Source organism: Muntiacus reevesi, chromosome 5, assembly GCF_963930625.1.
Source record: "Muntiacus reevesi chromosome 5, mMunRee1.1, whole genome shotgun sequence".
In the NCBI taxonomy this organism is placed as follows: domain Eukaryota; kingdom Metazoa; phylum Chordata; class Mammalia; order Artiodactyla; family Cervidae; genus Muntiacus; species Muntiacus reevesi.
Genome location: NC_089253.1, coordinates 59,295,271 through 59,320,254, shown reverse-complemented (window position 1 = coordinate 59,320,254; position 24,984 = coordinate 59,295,271).

Sequence of the window (24,984 nt, the reverse complement as noted above, 5' to 3'; positions counted from 1 at the left end):
TGACCAACATGAATGAGAATGTTCCTGTTTTAATTGGAGAAGAGATACTTGTCATGAATGAGGCATTTTTTTGGTCCAGGGTGTCTAAAATCTTGTTGCTTTTATACTGTAGAAACAAGTCCAGTTTTACTAATTTATGGTATGAATTTATGAGTTTCATCTCACTGGATCAGTGAGATGATTATGTTAATTTATATTAGTTTTTGTTAATTTCGATTTATGTTAATTCTCCATGCTCTCATACAATGAGATCAGAATTTGGCATCTTCATTTTCACCTTTATATCTATTACCAGTATATTGACTTGCACTCAGTTTTAGTGGAATGAATAAACAAATCAATGAATAAGTATTTAGTGTTTCTTAATATTTTATTGTTTTTGTTGGAGTAAATTTGCTTTACAATGTTGTGTTAGTTTCTGTAGGACTAGTGTTCCTTAAAATGACATCGTAGTGTCAGCGGAGGATGGATCATATCTGTTTTTAAATAGCAGTTGGGGTGAATTTTGAAAAATTGAAAATCACATTATTTGAAATTTAAATGAGTAAAACAAAAACTGATAATAATGAATTATTAATTAATGGTACTGTGGATATTTGTTTAAGGAATGTAAATTAAACTGCATTCTATTTGTTAAAAACAAAAGAGGTTAACTGATTTTCCAATGGTTCTAATCTAGTTAGTCTCAGAACAGATACTAGAAGAAATTTTTTGGAATATTTTTGTTAAAGAAAGTTGCAAACATTTATGAAAGTAGAGGAGATAGTATAATGTCTTGTTTCCATCAGTATTTTCAAGCATATTCTATTCATTTACTCAATATTGGTTTTATTAGAGTTTATTTCTACCCTCTGCTGTCCCCAGGTTATTTTTAGGCAAATCCTAGGAATCATATAATTTGTAAACATTTTAGTATCTAGCTTGAAATGTTAGAGACAACATATCCACAGTACCATTAATTGATAATTCATTATTATCAGTTTTTTGTTTTACTTTATATTGGATTCAGTTCAGGTCGGTTGTTCAGTCGTGTCCGACTCTTTGCGACCCCATGAACTACAGCACACCAGGCCTCCCTGTCCATCACCAACTCCCAGAGTCCACTCAAACCCATGTCCATTGAGTCAGTGATGCCATCCAACCATCTCATCCTCTGTCGTCCCCTTCTCCTCCTGCCCTCAATCTTTCCCATCATCAGGATCTTTTCCCATGAGTCAGCTCTTTGCTTGCATCAGGTGGACAAAGTATTGGAGTTTCAGCTTCAGCATCAGTCCTTCCAATGAACACCCAGGACTAATCTCCTTTAGGATGGACTGGTTGGATCTCCTTGCAGTCCAAGGGACTCTCAAGAGTCTTGTCCAACACCACAGTTTAAAAGCATCAATTCTTCAGCACTCAGCTTTCTTTATAGTACAGCTCTCATATCCATATACGACCACTGGAAAAACCATAACCTTGACTAGATGGACCTATGTTGGCAAAGTAATGTCTCTCTGCTTTTTAATATGCTGTGTAGTTTGGTCATACCTTTCCTTCCAAGGAGTAAGCGTCTTTTAATTTCATGGCTGCAGTCACCATCTGCAGTGATTTTGGAGCCTAGAGAAATAAAGTCAGCTACTGTTTCCACTGTTTCCATTATTTCCCCATCTATTTGCCATGAAGTGGTGGGACCAGATGCCATGATCTTAGTTTTCTGAATGTTGAGCTTTAAGCCAACATTTTTACTCTCCTCTTTCACTTTCATCAAGAGGCTCTTTAGTTCTTCACTTTCTGCCATACAGGTGGTGCCATCTGCATATCTGAGGTTATTGATATTTCTCCCTATAATCTTGATTCCAGTTTGTGCTTCATCCAGCCCAGCGTTTCTCATGATGTAGTCTGCATATAAATTAAATAAGCAGGGTGACAATATATTGGATTACAGTTGATTATAAATATGTAAGTTTCAGATGTACAGCAAAATGATTCACTTACACATACACATGTATATATTCTTTTCAAATTTTTTTCCCATTTATTACAGAATATGCACACAGTCCCTTATGCTATACAGTGGATCCTTGTTGGTTATCTGTTTTATATAAAGTAATGTATATGTCAATCCCAAGCTCCCAGTTTACTCTACCCCACCTTTCCCCTTCAGTAGCCATAAATTTATTTCCTAAGTCTATGAGTCTGTTTCTGTTTTGTAAATAAATTCATTCGTATCCATCTTTTTAGATTCCACACATAAGCAATATTATATATTTGTCTTTCTCTATCTGACCTTATTATCATTTAATATCCAGTCAGTGTTCACATTTCCTTGTTTGTCTTATACATTTTTTACATTTCATTTGTTTAGATTGGAATTCAAATATGGCCCATATGTTATGTTTAGTTTTGTCTCTTAAGTATCTTTTAATCTACAAATTCTTCCTCTCTGCTCCTTGACCTCTAGTCTCCCTTTGTTTTTTCAGTTGTTATTCATGAAACTAAGTCACTTGTCCCGTTTTTCCAAGTATGGAATTTGCTGATTGCCTAAAATACAGTTTTCTAACATAAAATTGCTATTTAGTCCTAGTTAAAAAAAAACAAAACAAAAAATTTGGAGTGGAAGATACATGTAGATTGAAAAATGTTTTCATAATGCATGCTCTTTTAAAGTTTGAAAAATTGTGCTATCATATTTGCTCCTATTTGAAATTCAAAAATGACATCTCAAGAAAGTTTTACCACAGGATTCTGTAAATGATCTTATTAATTTTCTAAAGTGTTTGTTTCTCTTTCCTCTTTGGTATTTGGATTAAAACCAACTTTTAATTAATGCAGAAAAATTGCAAATCAGAACTGTGACAGGAACTTTCATAATGCTTAAGTGTTTCTTTACTGATTAGGGCAAATCCAAAGTAGTTATATTAATTTTTATAATTACTCAGTTTTTATTAATCATTTAGAATAGGAACCAAATGGACATGCAAATCCTGCCTTATGTAATAAAACTGTCAGTAATACTAGTTGATGATATTTCTGGGAACAGGAGTATCATTATTGCCCCTTCTGGTTTATTCTCCATAGGCTTCTGAGGATATTCTTAGAGATACGTAATGGTAAATTGAAGTCGACTCATGAATTTTCACCTTATTGCATAAAAACAAAGGGATTAAAGTATATCCTACAAGAATGTAGAATATGAACTTTTTGTCATATGTAAAATTAGCTAATCCATCTAAATTGTAATAATATCTGAACAGTTAGTTGGTGGTGGTACACTGAAAATTTCTTTAAAAATAAAATTGTTGTTATTCAGTCGTTAAGTTGTGTCTGACTCTTTGCAATCCCATGACTGCAGTACACCAGGATTCCCTGTCCTTCACTATCTCCTGGAGTTTGCTGAAACTCTTGTGCATTAAATCAGTGATGCCATCCAACCATCTCATCCTCTATCGCCCCCTTCTCTTCTTGCCCTCAGTCTTTTTCAGCATCAGGATGTTTTCCAGTAAGTCGGCTCTTTGTATCAGATGGTCAAAGTATTGGAGCTTCAATGTCAGCATCAGTCCTTCTAATGAATATTCAGGGTTGATTTCCTTTAGGGTTGATTAGTATGGTCTCCTTGTAGTCCAGGGGACTCTCAAGGGTCTTCGGCAGCACCGCAGTTCAAAAGCATAAAAGCATAAAAGTTACCTCCCTCATTAGAGGTTTCTGTTGTCTTTGCTCTGTTGCTGACCTGACTTTGCTCTGAGCACTTTAATTTCTGCAGTTGTGAAAGCTCTGGCATCTTACGTAGCTGCCAGAGAGCTGTGGAGGAGCCCACATGTGATTCTGTGCACTTGAAACACTTAGGATTGGGAAGGCTGACTGAAGGGTAACTGAGGACTCACTTAACCATACACTATTTTATGTCTTTCTTTCAATTTAAATCTATTTCAAAAGAGAAAATAATGTGAAAAACTTGAATTTTATTAATTCAGTATATTACTGAAATTTCATTAAGATATGAAATATGTATTCACCTGTGCTTGCTTCAGCCTACCCCAACAGAAAAGTATTTTAAGTCTTTGTTGAAGTTTTTATGATATTGCTTCTGTTTTATGTTTTAGTGTTGTGGCCCTGAGGCATGTCAGATCTTAGCTTTCTGACCAGGGATTGAAGTTAGAACCCTTGGATTGGAAGGCAAAGTCTTAAACACTATCAGGGAAGTTCCCCAATTAAAATTTATTTTTTTCATTTATTTTTGTTAGTTGGAGGCTAATTACTTTACAGTATTGTAGTGGTTTTTGCCATACATTGACATGAATCAGCCATGGATTTACATGTGTTCCCCATCCCGATCCCCCCTCCCGCCTCCCTCCCCATCCCATCCCTCTGGGTCTTCCCAGTGCACCAGCCCTGAGCACTTGTCTCACGCATCCAACCTGGGCTGGTGATCTGTTTCACCCTTGATAGTATACTTGTTTCAATGCTGTTCTCTCAGAACATCCCACCCTCGCCTTCTCCCAGAGTCCAAAAGTCTGTTCTGTACATCTGTATCTCTTTTTCTGTTTTGCATATGGGGTTGTCATTACCTTCTTTTTAAATTCCATATATATGTGCTAGTATACTGTATTGGTCTTTATCGTTCTGGCTTACTTCATTTAAGAAATAAAATCAGAGAGGAGAAGTAGTTGAAAGGCTTCTCTTTGACGTTTTAATGGAACAAAAATATTTGTTTTGCCTATTTCAGGGGTAACACTATTTACTAAATGCTTTCTTCTCAAAAGCGGTGTCTGTTTAATGGCCACCTTATACTTTTTCAAAGATAAAATTATAGAATGCAAAAAATTCAGTTATTATAAGTCATTTCATTTATGAAAAGGATAAAAATTACTAATTGAAGTCTCTGATTCCAACAATTGTTGTATTGTGACATTGGAACCAACTAGACCACTTAGAGTTGAATTCTTAGTAGGTTAGTGTTCTAGACGGATTTATACTCAAGTGTAAAAATTTGAACTATTACTGTAATAATTTTGAATGTTATATTCCTTTCAGAAATTATTATCAAACCCTTTCCTGGTGACTTTGCATCCTATATGTTATACTGTCTCTAGTTTTAAAATTCTCAATTTCACTTTCCATAAGACTTCCAGAGACATTTTAGCAAGTATAAAAATTTTTATATCACTCCTTCAGTGATTTTCTTCAGCCTTGAGGATAAAGTCCCAGCTCCACTCTGTGACAGATGATGCCCGTATGCCTTGCCTTTGTGGACCCCTCCACCTGTACGTCGGAGAAGGCCATGGCACCCCCCACTCCAGTACTTTTGTCTGGAAAATCCCATGGATGGAGGAGCCTAGTAGGCTGCAGTCCACGGGGTGGCTAAGAGTCAGAAACGACTGAGCAACTTCACTTTCACTTCTCACCTTCATGCATTGGAGAAGGAAATGGCAGCCCACTCCAGTGTTCTTGCCTGGAGAATCCCAGGGACAGGAGCCTGGTGGGCTGCCGTCTACAGGGTTGCACAGAGTCAGCCACGACTGAAGTGACTTAGCAGCAGCAGCCACCTGTACGTGGAGGCCCCTCCATCTCCTCCACCCTGGCTTCTTGTCACCCAGCCCCAGTCTTCTTTACTCACTTTTCTATCACACACAGTGTGGACATTGCTTTGAATGCCTTCTTCTACTCCTGGCCTTGGTTAAAGCTTAATCATCTTTTAAATATGGAAGATTTAAACAGGTAGCCCTCCTCCTCTTCCCCCTTCCTTCAGAATACCACAGATTCTGACGACCTCTATCCTGTCTCCTGTGATGCTGTATTGTAATAATGCACTATGTGTTCGTCAACCTTTTAAGATGGTAAATATTATGGACATAGACCACTTGTTGTCATTTCAGCATCTATCATGGTATTCTTACACATGAGAATTGTTTAATAAATAGTGGTGGTTTTTGAATGAATAACTAACACTGTTATTATTGGAATTTACTGAAGAACGTAAGGTTATATTATATCAAATGCTGAGTTTTTTTCAACTATTGAGTTTTCATGATACAGTCATTCTGTGCATTCCTTCTCTGATTGAAAGAAAGTGAAAGTGAAAGTTGCTTAGTTGTGTCTGACTCTTTCTGATCCCATGGACTATACAGTCCATGGAATTTTCCAGGCCAGAACAGTGGAGTGGGTAGCCTTTCCCTTCTCCAGGGGATCTTCCCAACCCAGGGATCAAACCCAGGTCTCCTGCATTGTGGGTGGATTCTTTACCAGCTGAGTCACAAGGGAAGCCCAAGAATATTGGAGTAGATATCCTATCCCTTCTCCAGGGACTCTTCCCAACCCAGGAATCGAACCAGGGTTTCCTGAATTGCAGGAGGATTCTTTACTAACTGAGCTATTAGGGAAACCCCCTTCTCTGATTGACCACTGCTTGATCCTCTGGTGTATCTGTCTGTGGTAGCTGCATATTTTCTTTTTTTTGATTTTATAATTTTCATATATATTTTGTTTTCTTCTCAAGAAAGAATGTGAGAATATTCTATTTGTGGCTAGAACTATTTGCTTCTAAGTGCATTAATTAATTCTATTCAAGAGCTGCTTAATTATATGCTATGACTAATTTTATAATACTGTCAGTTAAATATATGTTGCTTGAATTCTTGATTATTTCAATCTAATCAACCATTGTTTTTATATTATTCAATAATAGCTTCTACTACTTTTCTAGAACATGCAAATTTCTGTCATGTGCTATAAGCATGAACTTACTAAAATAAGTTTAACCAGGTCTATTTCAATGTTAAAAGCAAAGCAGATAAAGAAATTGTGGTTCATATACACAACCGAATATTACTCAGCCATAAAAAGGAATGCATTTGAGTCAGTTCTAATGAGGTGGATGAACCTAGAGCCTATTATACAGAGTGAAGTAAGTAAGAAAGAGAAAGATTAATATCATATTCTAACACATATATACGGAATCTAGAAAAATGGCACAGAAGAATTTATTTACAGGGAAGCAATGGAGAAACAGACATAGAGAATAGACTTATGGACATGAGGAGAGGGGAGGAGAGGGTGAGATGTGTGGAAAGAGTAACATGGAAACTTACATTACCATATGTAAAATAGACAGCCAATGGGAATTTGCTGTATGGCTCAGGAAACTCAAACAAGTGCTCTGTTATCAACCTAGAGGGGTGGGATGGAGAGAGAGGTGGGAGGGAGGTTCTACAGGGAGGGGATATATGTATACCTATGGCTAATTCATGTTGAGGTTTGACAGAAAACAACAAAATTCTGTAAAACAATTATCCTTCAATTAAAAAATAAGTTAATTAAGAAAAAGAAAAAATGAAAGACAATTCATTTGTAAAGTGGGGGAAAAAAAAACAACAAAGCAAATCCAACACAAACTCACTTAAAATTCACACAGGTAAGTAAAAAAAATAGCACCAACCTGTAATTCTGTTTATAGAAAGATGGGTACATCATATTATGTTATTGCAAATGTTTAGGATATTTTTTACAATGAGAGTTGGAATGATTCTTATTTTTAGAGTTCATAACAGCTAGTTTTCTCAGTGAAACCATAGGAGTGTTGATTTTTTTCCTCCTAGCTTATAGTTGAGAAAATTAGTGTGCAGTAAACTAAAGAATTATTATATTGACCTCTCGGTTTTGGCCATTTTTAGGGGTAACACTGCCCCTTTTCATTAACTCTGTTTTAAAGGCAGTGACCATGTAACTCTCCTCTCTGCAATAACCTGTGTGTTTAAATTAAAATATCATGTTATATGCTTTGTCACACAGTAGAGTTAGGTGTCACTTTCCTTGGGGTGGGGGGTCTCCTTTCCTTGCTGGGACTATGGAATTAAATTGATCTTATCAAACAGTTAAATATTCTCAGCAATGTGACCTGGATTGACCAACTGAAATGCAAGCTGGGCATTTTGATGTGAGCAGAAGGAGTGTGGGGAGAGTGTCCTCTAAACTTGTTTCGCTCAACCTTGAAGGCAGGTTAAGTGTTCATTCCCTGCCTCAAATAAAGTGCACCAAGTGTACGCAGTGTTCCTGAAAGCTTCCTAATGAACTGAAAAACAAACAGTTTGAGGCGGGAAGAAATATATTTCATCAGCCCCCTGCACAGCAATGATTTACCTCAGCTTGTCATACCTACTTGATTCTGATTAGAAAAGGCAAAGGAGCTATTTTAACGTTTCTTGATAAAGAAATTGCACTTGTATTTCATAAAATCTCAGACCTCTCATCATCTGGATTTTATACGTTCACTGTGAATGTGAGATTAGATGGGTACATGAGATGGTTAAATCGAGGAATGTATTTCAGAGGTCACGGCTGGCTAGAGAATTCATCATTTTAAAATGACCCAAATGACAAAGATGACAGGATTTGATGTGATGACCTGGCTAGCTTGTGATTTAAACGTTAGTCGCTCAGTCATGTCCAACTCTTTGCGACCCCATGGCTGGTAGCCCACGAGACTCCTCTCTCCATGGAATTCTCCAGGCAAGAATATTGGAGTGAGTTGCCATTCTCCTCTCCAGGGCATCTTCCTGATTCCGGGATCCAACCTGGGTCTCCTATACTGCAGGCAGATTCTTTACCTTCTAGACACCAGGAATGCCCTGATTAAAGTCAAGTTCTCCTCAAATAGTTTCATTCTTTTTTGACATTTCTTGTAGTTGGGTTAATAACAGTCACAGTGGTGACTGATGTTTCAAGAAAGAAAAACAATATTGTAGGGGAAAAACAGAGGCAATGCAAGAACATTTCTGAATTAAGTTTCTTGTGCTACAGAAGACAGATGAAGGGTAGCAAGACAAAAAGGTAAAGATGATCCCCAGGCTCTCCTTGCATCGCTGTTCCCGCTGCAGGTCTGACTAGGAGAGGGTCAGCTTGAGGCTTGTTGATATACTGTGGGGCGCCTGCTAACAAGCTAGCTTCCTACCTTCTGAAGGCATCTACTAGGAACAGCAAGACTTTGAGAAATGATCTACATAATTTTAATCAAAAAGATACTCTGCCTGACTAGTAATAAACCAAGATGATTTTATAGTTAGTATGATGTTTTATGTTTTATAGAGAAAGTTCAGCATGTAATCTCATGCATGTTCACAGGGACTTTGGGAGACACTATCCTCCTTTACTGATGAGGTTCACAGAGATTAAGTTGAATAACTAGAACATGAAACTGGATTTTCAGATTTCAGATCCAGAGCTATTCTACCATTTTGCTGTCTGTATTTCTTACCTGAAGGTCTTAGTGAAAATCATCTTGATGGAGAGCATCTAATGGTGACTAGGCATTAATATCTACTATTATATCTATTACTGGTTCTTGGAACTACAGAGTATGGCTTTTTCTCTTTCTGCACCCGGCATTTCAAACTTTACATTGTAGAATGTAGTATAAAGATGTAATATGACTTCGGTTCTCTGTAACATATTTTAATATGATATACAGGTATCTTCTATCATGCTACTGTCTAATTTCACGTTAGGATTTTTATGTCTGATTCAGTAACTCAGTGTCCTTTGGGATATTCTGGTTATGAACATGTTGGTTTCTGATCACAGAGGTTTGTGATGCCGTTTGCTGTGTGTGCTCAGCTGTGTCCAGCTCTCTGCAGCCCCATGGACTGTAGCCTGCCAGGCTCCTCTGGCGTGAGGTTGTCCAGGCAATAAGACTGGAGTGGGTGGCCATTTCCTCCTCTAGGAGACCTTCCTGACCCAGGGATCGAATCCGCATCTCCTGTGTCTCCTGCATGGCAAGCAGGTTGTTTTTATCACTGAGCCACCTGAGAAGCCCTTGGTATGTTGAGGGCCCTGCTAAAGAAAGGCTCTTAATGGTCATATATTTTTTATCTGAAGAAGACAAAATATTTTTTCATTGGAATATTATTTATTTTTTTGGAATTTAGACATGTTTTTATTTGCTAATAATTCTGTGGATCAGAAAATTGGGCTGATTTTTAAAAAAATTTTCATTGGCAAATAGTTACTTTACAGTGTTACGTTACTTTCTACTGCACACCAAAATGAATCAGCTATACGTATACATATAGCTCTTCTTTTATGAATTTTCTCCCCATTTAGGTCACCATAGAGCACTGAGTAGAGTTCCCTGTGCTTTGCAGTAGGTTATTATTTATCCATGTTATATGTAGTAGCAATAATATATATATTATATTTATATATATATGTATATATGTACATACATATATATGTCAGTCCCAAACTCCCAATTCATCTCAATCCCCTCTCCTCCCTGGTGTCCATATGCTTGTTCTCTGTCTGTGTCTTTATTTCTGCTTTGCAAATAGGTTAGTCTATGTACCATTTTTCTGGATTCCATATATATGCATCACTATACAATACTTGTTTTTCTTTTACTGGCTTAACTTCACTCTGTATAACAGTTTCTGGGTCCATCCACATCTCTGCGAATGGCATGATTTTGTTCCTTCTATGGTTAAATAACATTCTATTGTGTATATGTGCCACATCTTCTTTATCCATTCCTCTGTTGGTAGACATCTTGTTGCTTCCATGTCCTGGCTATTGTAAATTGTGCTACAGTGAATACTGAGGTGCAGGTATCTTTTGAAATTATGGTTTTCTCCTTGTATATGAACAGGATTGGGATTTCTGGGTGATATTATTATTATAGTCAGTGTTTGTTTATTGAAATACACATGTACAGACACACATATATATAAATATACATGTACACCCTGATATTCAAGATGACTGTGAGGAACTCTACATGATTTTTAAATAACATATAATATGTGTATGGAGCATTTTTACACCCCACCCCTAACACATAACGTTTGTTTCATCTCTGTTTCATTCTCAGGAGTTTATTCAATTTTATTAATCTTTAGGCAGAATATTTAATATTTTGAAGGTATATACTTTCCATAAAGTAATAAATTCTATAACGTCAATAACGTTTCCAAACAGATTTTTTTGAAACTTAGAAACATGAAAAATAACAGGAACTTTTTGAAAAAGCAGAGTAATACAGGAAAAGAATGGTTTTAAAACTATAGGACATTGACACTAGCAGAGATAGTGGAACAAGATAGGGTCCAGAAAAGACCCCTATGAATATTCATGAGTATGTAAGTGGCATTTCAATTCAGTAGAGAGAAAATGGTTCACTCAGTAACTAGTATTGGGAAAACAGTGTGGTTCATGTGGAAAAATGAAGATGAATCTCAATCCTTGCAGCAAGTAAGACTTTTGCTTTTCACTTGTGCTATCTTATCCTAGATCACATTTGTACTCTGTTCATGTTTTATTTTTATAAAAAAATTATTTAAAAATTAATTGTCTCTGTAGTGCAGAAGCTTTTAAGTTTCATTAGGTCCCATTTGTTTAGTTTTGCTTTTATTTCCAATATTCTGGGAGGTGGGTCATAGAGGACCCTGCTGAGATTTATGTCAGAGAGTGTTTTGCCTATGATCTCCTCTAGGAGTTTTATAGTTTCTGGTCTTACATTTAGATCTTTAATCCATTTTGAGTTTATTTTTGTGTATGGTGTTAGAAAGTGTTCTAGTTTCATTCTTTTACAAGTGGTTGACCAGTTTTCCCAGCACCACTTGTTAAAGAGGTTGTCTTTTTTCTGTTGTATATCCTTGCCTCCTTTGTCAAAGATAAGGTGTCCATAGGTTCGTGGATTTATCTCTGGGCTTTCTATTCTGTTCCATTGATCTATATTTCTGTCTTTGTGCCAGTACCATACTGTCTTGATGACTGTGGCTTTGTAGTAGAGTCTGAAGTCAGGCAGGTTGATTCCTCCAGTTCCATTCTTCTTTCTCAAGATTACTTTGGCTATTCGTGATTTTCTGTATTTCCATACAAATTGTGAAATTATTTGTTCTAGTTCTGTGAAGAATACCGTTGGTAGCTTGATAGGGATTGCATTGAATCTGTAGATTGCTTTGGGTAGAATAGCCATTTTGACAATATTGATTCTTCCAATCCATGAACACGGTATGTTTCTCCATCTGTTTGTGTCCTCTTTGATTTCTTTCATCAGTGTTTTATAGTTTTCTATGTACACGTCTTTTGTTCCTTTAGGTAGATATACTCCAAAGGAAACTATAAGTAAGGTGAAAAGACAGCCCTCAGATTGGGAGAAAATAATAGCAAATGAAGAAACAGACAAAGGATTAATCTCAAAAATATACAAGCAACTCCTGAAGCTCAATTCCAGAAAAATAAATGACCCAATCAAAAAATGGGCCAAAGTACTAAACAGACATTTCTCCAAAGAAGACATACAGATGGCTAACAAACACAATGAAAAAATGCTCCACATCACTCATTATCAGAGAAATGCAAATCAAAACCACAATGAGGTACCATTACATGCCAGTCAGGATGGCTGCTATCCAAAAGTCTACAAGCAATAAATGCTGGAGAGGGTGTGGAGAAAAGGGAACCCTCTTACACTGTTGGTGGGAATGCAAACTAGTATAGCCACTATGAAAAACAGTGTGGAGATTTCTTAAAAAACTGGAAATAGAACTGCCATATGACCCAGCAATCCCACTTCTGGGCATACACACTGAGGAAACCAGATCTGAAAGAGACACGTGCACCCCAATGTTCATCGCAGCACTGTTTATAATAGCCAGGACATGGAAGCAGCCTAGATGCCCATCAGCAGACGAATGGATAAGGAAGCTGTGGTACATATACACCATGGAATATTACTCAGCCATTAAAAAGAATTCATTTGAATCAGTTCTAATGAGATGGGTGAAACTGGAGCCCATTATACAGAGTGAAGTAAGCCAGAAAGATAAAGAACATTACAGCATACTAACACATATATATGGAATTTAGAAAGATGGTAATGATAACCCTATATGCAAAACAGCAAAAGAGACACAGAAGTACAGAACAGACTTTTGAACTCTGTGGGAGAAGGTGAGGGTGGGATGTTTCAAAAGAACAGCATGTATATTATCTAGGGTGAAACATATCACCAGCCCAGGTGGGATGCATGAGACAAGTGCTCGGACCTGGTGCACTGGGAGGACCCAGAGGAGTCGGGTGGAGAGGGAGGTGGGAGGGGGGATCAGGATGGGGAATACGTGTAACTCTATGGCTGATTCGTGTCAATGTATGACAAAACCCACTGAAATGTTGTGAAGTAATTGGCCTCCAACTAATAAAATACAATTTTAAAAAAATTAATTACCTCATAATTTGACTCTCTTGTGTGAATACCAGTTAATGTTGTTGTTACCATAAAATGAGTGATTTGTTATTCTAATGTTTCATAGTTTTATATGTAAACATTGACTATGCATTTTAAAATGTGGACTTTTAAGTTGATAACAACAACTGAATGCCTTGCTTAGAAAATGAACTGTTATGCAAGTACTTTTAACAAGAAGTTTTAGTTCCCTAATTTTCTTATGATGCTTTTTGTTGGTGGCTTTTGATTCTGCTTTAAGTCTCTGATTTTCTAAAACTCAACTTTCTCTTATGCTGCAGTGCCTGTGACCTTCCTTGCAGGCACTGATATTTCTGTTCACCGTTTAGTCTGTGGGTCCCTTTTCCGAGCTGAACTTTGTACAGCCGTGACTCAGGTGTCAGCATGGCACAGCTTCTGTTACCAGGAAGGAAGGGTCAAAGAGGACCCTCCCTCATGAGCATCAGTTCTTGCTGAGGACACAGAGAAGAATCTGAGGTCTCACCCATGGTAGAAACAAGTTTATTAAAGAAAGAACAGAAAGAGCACCTCAAGGGAGAGGTGGGCCAGGCCAAGAGAGGCACTGGTGCTGGAATGATGAGGTACGGGTTTTTCAAGACAGGGCTTTTGCATATTCATATAGATAGGCATGGACTGGCAGTTTTGATTGACAGTTGCAAGCTACACAACGACAGGCTCTATTGGACATGTCTTTCCACAGTTCTGTCTGTCTGTTAAAATCAGATATATGTATGTATAGAACATTTATGAACTCTTAGTGGGCTCCTGGCTGCTTAAGGTCACTTGAGGACAAAGCTCTGTCTCAAGGGTAGGTGTCTAGGAGCTGGAGAAGCCCCTGTGGTTAGTTTGTAGCTACTGTATGCCTAGGGTGCATGCCTGGAGCTGGAAAAGTCTCTGTGGTTATTTTGTAGCATATCCATGAGCTCTCCTGATGCACTGGGGCTTGTCTAGGGTTGGGTTTAAAGATAAGCTTGTGTCCTTTTTGGCTTTGCCACCCCTTGTTGCTCATGCTTAACTCCTCCTTGACACTTTGACTTCAGTAAAATCTAGATGCCAATAGTAGCACATTAGAAACAGGGTGTCTTCATCTAATAATAATTTGAGAGGAATTTACATCCTTGAGATTGTTATGCTATCTCAGAACACAAGAATCCTAAATGGAGGGCAGCATTTCCTAGAAATGAAATATTCTCTGCCTCTGTTTTCTGGTGATATAGCCAAAGGGTGCTTTATAATACCTCTGATTTAGCCTATAGATAAATAGATAAAGTTTTCTGTGGAGTAGGATATATAAATATATATGTGTATATCTCTGTGTGTTTATTGCTTAAAAGAGTGTTTTACATTATGAAAGGTTAAAAAATATTCATAATAAGAATATTTGAAATACCAAGTAGACTGGTCACTGATAGTTGAATTCAGACAGGCACCCAATTTTCCATAAGCTGGTGACTTACATTGTTTTATTTAAGTCTTTAACGCTCATATTTACTCCTTCCTGATAATTTTTTCTTCTTTCACCTAACCTGCAACCTCAATGTACCTTTTCAGTTACATGAAAGAGAAACAAGAGGTAAATGCTGAAATCTTAACCTGCTTTCATAAGACCTCTGGATAGTGTGAACTTTTGATGGAGAATAGTTAATAAAAGGCAAACATTTCAGATTGGATTGAGAATAAGGTCAAGGCTACTGCTTCAAATAGATGTCAGCTCCACATGGACTTACCTATCAGAGGAAAGAAAATCTACTTTCCAAATCCATATCACATACAGATTTTACATATATATGGTGTGTGTATGTATAAATATATGTGTGTGTATGTATGTATGTGTATAAAATTAAAACTTTTTAAAGGTCAGTTTAAGGTTCAGAAAATTTTGTAAGGCAACAAAGACTCCCCCTGGCCCCTCATACATAGCTTCCCCCATTGTCAACATTCCCTGAAATGTACATTTGTTACAATTGATGAACATTCACTGACACATCATAATCATCCGTGGTCCACAGTTTATCTTAAGGTTCAATTTAGTTGTTCTACATTCTATGGATTTTGACAAATATATAATAATAAGTATCTACCTTTGGGGCTTCCCAGGTGGCTCAGTAGCAAAAAACCCACCAACCAATACAGGAGATGTGGGTTTGACCTTTGGATCAAGAATATCCCTTGGAGAAGGAAATGGCAACCCACTACAGTATACTTGTTTGGAAAATCCCATGGACAAGGAGCCTGGCTGACTGCAGTCCATGAGGTCACAGAAAAGAGTTGAACATGACTTAGCAACTAAACAATAGCATCTACTCTTATTGTATCATACATTTTTACTACTATAAAAATGCTCTGTGCTTTGTCTATTCATTCCCCTACTACTCCAGCCCATGACAACCACTGATCTTTTTACTGTCTCTATAGTTTTGTCTTTTCTAGAACGTCACATAGTTGAAATATAATATGTAACCTTTTCAGATTGGCTCCTTCACCTAGTATTATGTATTTAAATTTCCTCTGTGTCTTTTCATGGCTTAATAGCTCATTTCTTTTTAGTGATGAATAATGCAGGCATACCTTGGAGATAGTGTGAGATTGGTTCCAGACCACTGCAAGATAGCGAATATTGCAGTAAATGAGTCCCATGATTTTTTTGATTTCCCAATGCAAATAAAAGTTATATTTACATTATACCATAGTCTGTGAAGTGTTCAATATCATTGTGTCTCCAAAAGTTATGTATATTAATTAAAAATGCTTTCTTGCTAATAAATGCTAGCATATGAGCCTTGAGCAAGTCATAATCTTTTCACTGAATGGTTGTTTCTGCTGACTGATCAGGGTGGCAACTGCTGAAGGTTGGGGTGGCTGTGCCACTCTTAATATAAGACAACAGTAAAACTTCCTGCACTGATTTACTTTTCCTTTCACAAACAGCTTCTTTAAAGCATACAGTCTGTTTGATAGTGTTAAACTTGCAGTAGATCTCCTTTCAAAATTGGAGTAAATGCTCTCAAACCTGCTGTTGAAACCTAACCAAACCTGGGTCTGCTTACCCAATGCACAGCAAAGCCAATCTATAGACATCACTTTGCCCATCCATAAGAAGTAACTCCTCATTCATTAAAGTGTTATCATGAGATTGCAGCAATTTAGTCCATCTTCAGGCTCCACTTCTGCTTCTGTTGCTGTTTCCACCACTTCTGCAGTTATTTCCTCCCCTGAAATTTTGATCCCCTCAACGTCTTCCAGGAGGTTTGAAAGCAACCATTTCCAAACTCCTATTACTGTTGATGTTTTGGTCTCTTCCCATGACTTATGAATGCTCTTGATGGCAGCTAGAATGGTGAAACCTTTCCTGAAGGTTTTCAATTTACTTTGCCTGGACATATGAGAGGAATCACTATTTCCGGCAGGTGAAGTTTTACCAAATGTGTTTCTTAAATAATAAGACTCGCAAATCACAACTGATCCAGATCCATGGGTTGAAGAATGGATATTGTGTTAATAGGCATGGAAATAACATTAATCTCATTGTACATCTCCATCAGAGCTCTTGGGTGACCAGATATATTGTCAATGAACAGTAATAGTTTTGAAAGGAATCTTTTTTTTTTTTTTTTCTGAATAGTAGACCTCAGCAGTGGGCTTAAAATAGTCAGTAAACCATGCTGTAAATGGATGTGTCGTCATCTAGGTTTTCTTGTTCTATTTCTAGAACATAGGCCGATTAGATTTAGGATAATTCTTAAGGATCCTAGGATTTTCAGAGTGGTAAATTAGCACTGACTTCAGCTTAAAGTCACCAGCTGTATTAGCCTCTAACAACAGAGTCAGCCTGTTCTTAGAATCTTTGAAGGTAGACATTGACTTCTCCTTTCTATCTATGAAAGTCCTCAATGGCATCTTCTTCCAATATAAAGCAGTCTCATCTACATCTGAAAATCTGCTTTTTCTAGTGTGCCGTGCTCAAGTAGCTCAGTTGTGTCTGACTCTGTGACCCCATAGGCTATAATAGCCCACCAGGCTCCTCTGTCCATGGAATTTTCTAGGCAAGAAGACTGGAGTAGTGTGCCATTTCCTTCTCTAGGGGATCTTCCTGACCCAGGGAGTGAACCTGCGTCTCCTGCTTGGGAGGCAGATTCTTTACCACTGAGCCACCTGCGAAGCCCACTGTCTAGTGTAGCCACCCTTCATTAAGTATCTTAACCAAATCTTCTGGATGACTTGCTGTAGCTTCTACACAAGTACCTACTGTGCCACCTTGCACTTGTATGTTATGGAGACGGCGTCTTTCCTTAAACCTCATGAACAAGTCTCTGTTAACTCCAGATTTCTGCAGCTTTCTCACCTCTCTCAGTCTTCACAGAATTGAAGAGAGTTAAGGCCTTGTTCTGGATTGAGCTTTGTCTTGGAGCAGTGTTGTGGCTGATTTCATCTTCTCGCCAGACCACATAAATTTTCTCTGTTTCAGCAATATGCCTGATATGGAGAAAATTAGTTATTAATAGATGAGTTAAACCAACTAAGTCTTAGATGAAGAATATTCAACTTCTAGCTTGAAGAGAAGGAATTCAAACCTTGGTAGCCTAGAAGTAAAGCAGAATGAAAGATTTGATTTTCCTTTCTTCTCTTTTGACCTAAATTTCAAACCTTGATGTGACTATTTCAATGTACGAAAACACCAGTTAATCATACGGTGAGTAGATAAAAATCAAGAAATGTGCCCATGAACTGATGGCAGCACCTGTGCCAGATGTGGGTCAGCTTGGGTTTAACAAAGTACCATAGACGGGGTGGCATATAAGTAACAGAAACTTACTTATTGCAGTTCTGGAAGTGAGGAGTGTGAGATCAGGGTGCCTACATGATTGGATTTTGGTGAGTGCTGAAGAACTGGTGCTTTTGAACTGTGGTGTTGGTGAAGACTCTTGAGAGTCCCTTGGACTGCAGGGAGATCCAACCAGTCCATCCTAGAGGAAATCAATCCTGAATTATTCATTGGAAGGACTGAAGCTGAAGCTCCAATACTTTGGCCACCTGTTGCAAAGAACTGACTCATTGGAAAAGAGCCTGATGCTGGGAAAGATTGAAGGCAGGAGGAGAAGGGGACAGCAGAGGATGAGATGGTTGGATGGCATCACTGACTCAATGGACATGAGTTTGAGTGGACTCCGGGAGTTGGTGATGGACATGGAGGCCTGGTGTGCTGCAGTCCATGAGGTCACAAAAAGTTGGACACGACTGAGTGACTGAACTGAACTGAACTGAGCTGAGAGCCCTCTTCTAGATTGCAGGCTCCTGACTTCTCCTTGTATCCTCACCTGGTAGTAAGAGTGAACTAACTTTCCTCTTGTAAGAGCACCAACCCCATTTACTAGGACTCCACCCTCATGATCTAGTCACTTCCCAAAGTCCTCACCTCCATATATGATCACAGTGGGGTTTAGATACCTACATGTGAATTTGAGGGAATAAACCATTCAACCATTACCAGGGATGATGGGAAGGCAGTGGTTCTCAAGCCAGTTGCATCCAGAATTCAGGACACATCTTTATGTGGGGGAGAAAAGGCAAGCATCTGAAGAGAGGAAGTTCCAGCTGAGTGATGTGACTAATAACTCCACATGGTGACCCAAAGGATGTTGTAAAACCTGTTGAATCACAGCAGCACTTTTTCTCCCTGGGGATAGAAGGCTGCGTGGTGGATAGAGAGTGGATGGAGAAGAGCCATGAGCTTTCCTGTGAACTGTGGTCCTCGTTCATTTTTTATTTTTTTCTATCCCAACACACAAGAGCATTAAATCACTCTCTGTCTTGGAAGTGAATTGGTCTATGAGGGAGGGATGGGTATGTTGTCAGAAAAAACTCCTTGCTATCCAGAGGTTCTGCTGCGTTGTGCTCCCTACTGATTCAATAGGAATCTTGCCTTAAGATTTCATTCACAGGAAAACGTAGTGTAGGGAGTGGGGGTCAACGTGAAAGAAATAAAATATAATCTCTATAGGTACATTCTGGCTTATGTAAGACACTGAAATGAAAAGGAATATATGAAAAAAATAAGTGATGACGTGTCATGTTGTTCAGTCACTAAGTCGTGTCCAACTCTTTCTGGCCTCAGGGACTGCAGCATGCCAGGCTTCCCTGTCCTTCACTATCTCCCAGAGCTTACTCAAACTCATGTCCATTGAGTCAGTGATGCATCCAACCATCTCATCCTCTGTCGTCCTCTTCTCCTCCTGCCTTCAATCTTTCCCAGGATCAGGGTCTTTTCCAGTGAGTTGAATCCTTGCATCAGGTGGCCAAAGCATTAGACCTTCAGATTCAGTATCAGTCCTTCTATGAATATTCAGGGTTGATTCCCTTTAGGACTGAATGATTTGATCTCCTTGCAGTTCAAGGGACTCTCAAGAGTCTTTTCCAGCACGACAGTCTGAAAACATCAATTCTTTGGTTCTCAGCCTTCTTTATGGTCCAACTCCCACGTCTGTACATAACTACTGGAAAAATAATAGCTTTGATTAGGCAGACCTTTGTTGGCAAAGTGACATCTTTGCTTTTTAATATGCTATCTAGGTTTGCATAGCTTTTTTTCCTAGGAGCAAGCACCTTTAATTTTATGGCTGCAGTCACTATCTGCAGTGATTTTGGAGCCCAAGAGAAATGAGATGGGGGTAAAATGTAACTAAAATGCAAAGACGAATATCCTTGACTATCTGTGGTCTAAAAAATGCAGTAGTCTAGCTAACAGTAGTGAACTGTGGAAGGTGTGTTAGCATTTGTCAGTGATCAGTGGATGGATCACTGAACAAGTGTGATTTCTCTTGAGTGCAACATATCCATCAAGCAGGCTCTACAAGAAATTTGATGATTCTGTGAAATCTGGATAAAGACTTTTAGATTTATTCTCTGGTACCATTGAAATATTTAAAATAGTCTCATTTTTAAAATTTAAATTGTTTTTTACCTACAAACTAGTCTTTTCTGATTTATTCATTTTAAAAATTAAGTGTAGGTAATTTATAATATTGTGTTAGTTTCTGGTGTACAGAAAAGTGATTTAGTAACATGTACATATGTATGTGCATAGACATCCATATTGGCTTCCCAGGTGATAAAGAATCCACCTGCCAATGCAGAAGATTCGGGTTTGATCCCTGGGTCAGGAAGATACCCTGGAGGAGGAAATGGCACCCCACTCCAGTATACTTTGCTGGAAAATCCCATGAACAGAGGAGCCTGGTGGGCTATAGTTCATGAGGTCACAAAGAGTTGGACATGACTGAGCACACGCACACACATTCATATATATATTATTTTCCACATTCTTTTTCCATCTTAGGTTACTACAAGATGTTGAATACAGTTCCCTGTTCTATAGAGATGGTCCTTGTTTTTGTCTATTTTTTATATAGTAGTGTGTATATGGTAACCCCAAACTCCTAATTTACCCCTCCTCTTTGGTAACCATAAATTTGTTTTCAATATTTGCCTGTTTTGATCATCAAAATATTTTGCAAAGACAGTTTCGCCTTTTAAAATTAGGAAAATGCTAGTAAAAATCACACACACACATCTGCGGTTATAATTCAGTGTTTCATGCAAGTTCTTATTCTGCAATAAAGTGGTAATATGCAGATATTGTAGGACTGCCCCAGGGAAAAGTTAGTAACACTGGGAGATTTCCTGAGCTCCTCTGGATTTACCCAGTGGTATGAAATTGAATCATTGTGAAATATCAGACAATTTGCAGAATGATTTCCTCTTACTGTAAGATTCCTCACCAGAGCATTCCACCCAATTCTTGGCTGATATTATTTCAGTGGCTTTTGAGAAGGGAAATGAAGCAGATTCCTTTCTATGTATTTATGGGCCAGAAAGGACAGATCTCTGGGCAAAGCAGGATCATCTGAAAACCTAGGGTTATACATGTAGAGAAGTGCCAGTATTTAGAAACCAACACGACTTACTTTGGAGATTGCTCTTCAAGCCTAACTCATGTAAACCTCTACATAGTAACTGATTAGCATTTACAATATAGAAGACTTCCATTCATGTAGTTTTTTATTTTGCCTGTTGATCAATTCAGAGCACACTCTGGTATTCAGCAGTTTTATATCTTTAGGGTATAATAGTGAATGATGTTTACAAAATATCTCAAAGTCACTGAAAAATTGTTAAGTTCTTTGTCATCAAAGAAGCATAATACTGTATTCAAAATAATTGTGTGAAATATGCTTATTATGTTGATTTTTTTATTTTGAAAATTGTATTTGTTATAAGGGACTTAATAGGAGTTTTCTACCTCTCAGTCATATCATATAATACAATTTACTGTGCTGACTTGATTTGCTATATTTTTATATTTTTATAAATTATGTCTTAGTCCAAGATTGCTTTTCTCTTGTATATTGTTAACAAAACAAGGCTTTCCACTTTGAGGTAAGAAAATAGAGGCTAATAAGGCCAGCATGTGAAAAAAGTGTGAAAGTGTTAGTCTGAGTTGTGTACAACTCTGAGACCCCGTGGAATGTAGCCCACCAGGCTGCTCTGTGCATGGAATTCTCCAGGCAAGAATGTTGGAGTGGGTTGTCATTCCCTTCTCCCAGGGATCTTCTTGATCCAGAGATCGAACCCAAGTCTCCTGCATTGCAGGCAGATTCTTTTCTAGAGTTCCCAGGGAAGCCATAGATCTTGTAATAAAATGGAAAAAAAAAATTATGGGCCACTAAAAGAGTTATGTTGCATAATTTAAAAAGTGTTTATATAGACAAGTAAAAGGAATTTAAATATATCATATTCTATGGTGATTTTTTGTGTCCTATTGGATATCTCTATATAGAACTCCTTTAATCTTTCAGGAGGATACTGTTTAATCATATAGCATTGACACTGAAGATAGCAACAAACCTAGAAAAAGTAAATCTTGTTTAAGCACATTTGTAAGGGGACTATTAATAGGCCCCTCACCTAGTCCCTGCTCCACATACTAAAGTCTGGTTAGCAATAATCAGATATAGTTCATTTGTATCATGTGGAGGATAAAGAAATGCTTCATAAAAATGCATCATACAAATAACTGAAGGTCTTGTGCAGAATACATGAATTCACAATGTAGGATGATGAATACAGGCAGTTTCTTCTGCAGTTAAAGTAAACATAGTTATATGCAATACACACCAATCACATTCAGTGAAGCTTTGCTATTCTCTTGGGGCATCCCCTGTGGCTCAGACAGTAAAGAATCTGCCTGCAATGTAGGAGACCTGGGTTTCACCTTTAGGTCAAGAGTATTCCCTGGAGAAGGGAATGGCAACCCACTCCAGTATTCTTGCCTGGAAAATCCCATGGACAGAGGAGTCTGGTGGGGTTGCAAAGAGTCAGACACGACTGAGCAACTTTGACTTTCACAGCCAACTGACGCGAAGTCATGCTTTGGAAACAGGCAACTGTCAACTCTCAGTTGCTCAATTCATCAGAGATTATTTGGTTCTTGTCTTCTGCATAACAAGAGTTTGGCCTTTTCTCTGCTCCATGTCATCTTCACCCCAACATCAGGCTGACTGAATGACTTTTGTTGGAACATTGCTGGGCTCAAAGCAGAGGGGAAAAATGGCAAACGGTGAGCTTTAAGGTTTGGCTCAGAGGTAACTTACACGTCTCCGTGGTATGTTTCACATTTCACATCTGTGTTCAACAGCGTGGAGGTGAGTACACTTCCCTAAAGAGGGAGTCCACGGTGAGGTGGAAATTCAAGAGAGGAGCCACAAATACATGGGGCAATAATACACTCTCATGTAGGTTTACATTTCTAGTTTATCCTCGTTAAGGAGCTGATAGAAACCCTTGGGCTAGGTATGGTTAAATATGATGCAAAGAGTGATTTCAGTTTGTGAATCCCATACTTTTACTATGAACAGCTTGTCCTTAGTGAATTTTTAAAATCATTTTTTCCTACTATTGCAGAAAACTCTCATACCCTGTTATAACTGTGGCTACTCAAAAGTTTATTTTATTCATCAAATGCTTAATAAGCACTCTAATGTATTCATTAATATGATAAAATTCTTACCCCCCAAAACCTTAGCATTTAGTTGAGAATAGAGATAGTTATGCCAAATCTTTTGAGGATAGTAAAATGGAAATGTAGGTTTATTTAGAGAAGGAACTGGCAATCCACTCCAGCATTCTTGCTTGAGAAATCCCATGGAGAGAGAAGCCTGGTGGACTGCAGTCTGTGGGGTCACAAAGAGTTGGGCACCATTGAGTGTCTGAGCATGGGCACAAAGGTTTACTACTGTATTCTATGTTATTTTTAAAAATGTGAAATGTACTGTGTATAGATTTTCTCATTTAATATAGCAGTGCTACCAGGTGGAGGTCATTATTTTATTCATAATGACAGGCTTAGAGTGGTTAGTGACATGCCCAAGGTCATAGGTGGTTAGTGTTGAAGTCAAACCAGGTCATCTGCTCTAGAGCCTAAACTCTAACACTATACTGTCAGTACCTTTGTTTTTCCCTCTGAAAAGATCTTTCTTTCAGTCTGTGTGATCCTGAAGTTACGGTCTGCTCTGCGTCCTGCATCTGGGTTATCATCTGTGTCAAGGGCTATTTTCTCTCACATTTGGTAGCGTTAAGTGTCTTCTGTTTCCGGGTCAAAGCTGAATGTTTGTCCCATTGGAGATGCATCACTTCCTGCACATCTTTCTTCAACTTCCCCAGTAGCAGAAATTCAAGACTGCTTCACCATTTGTCGGCTTCATGGTGGATCTGTTTATGTTCAGGGTGCTTTACTCTGTGGGAATCATGATGGAAGGGACTTAGCATGCACGCCTGTGCTTACTGTAATACCAGGATGAATTTAAAACTTAATGATAGATTAAATACTTACAGTAGTTTTAGGCACTCTCACTTAAATCACTAAGCCTCAACAGCATGGAAGATAAATTTATCCAAAATATTTCTATTGTTGAATAGAGTGCAATCTACTTATTAATGATGCCTTTGTACACTTGAAAAATAATCTTTGTCAAGCTCCTATGTTTTGAAAAGACTGACCAAAATTATGAAAAACTGAAAACCACTTTTGTGAATTCTGAAGCTTTGAGAACAATAAAAATCTAGTTAATTTAGTTTTTAAAATTGAGGGAATTTGTATCTCAGAAGTAGCTACAAGGGTTCATATTTTGCCTGAATATAATGAAGACTTATTATGATTATTTTTTTTTGCATTAGAACTTTTCTCCAAAAACTTCAGTTGTTTTGGAGGTGGAGAGTTTAAAAGTCATTGTAGAATACAAACAAAAGGTAGATGTCTACTTTGCAGAGAGGTGATGGAGAGTTTGTAGCATTAGATAGAACCCAACAGATATTGACAATATCTGCTTGCAGCCTCAGTTTGTAACTCTTGAAGCATGATTCATATCTCTGATGCCCTTGACATCCTAATGTAAATTTATTTCCCAAATTCAAATCAATAATGGATATTTGTGTGACAATTTCTTGGGGTGAGAGAGGAGAAACCATGTCACCGGCCATACAGCAAAAGAGCTTTATAAAATCTTTATTTGACATCTTGCTCTTCCAAAAGGACTTCCTTGGTAGTTCAGCTGGTAAAGAATCCACCTGCAATGCAGGAGACCCCAGTTGGATTACTGGGTCGGGGAGATCTCCTCGAGAAGGGATAGGCTACCCAGTTCCTTAGGCTTTCCTTGACAGGGTATCTCCTGCTCTTCGCCGGCCTTCCTTTCTCACTCAGGCATCTAAATTTTCCTCGGTCT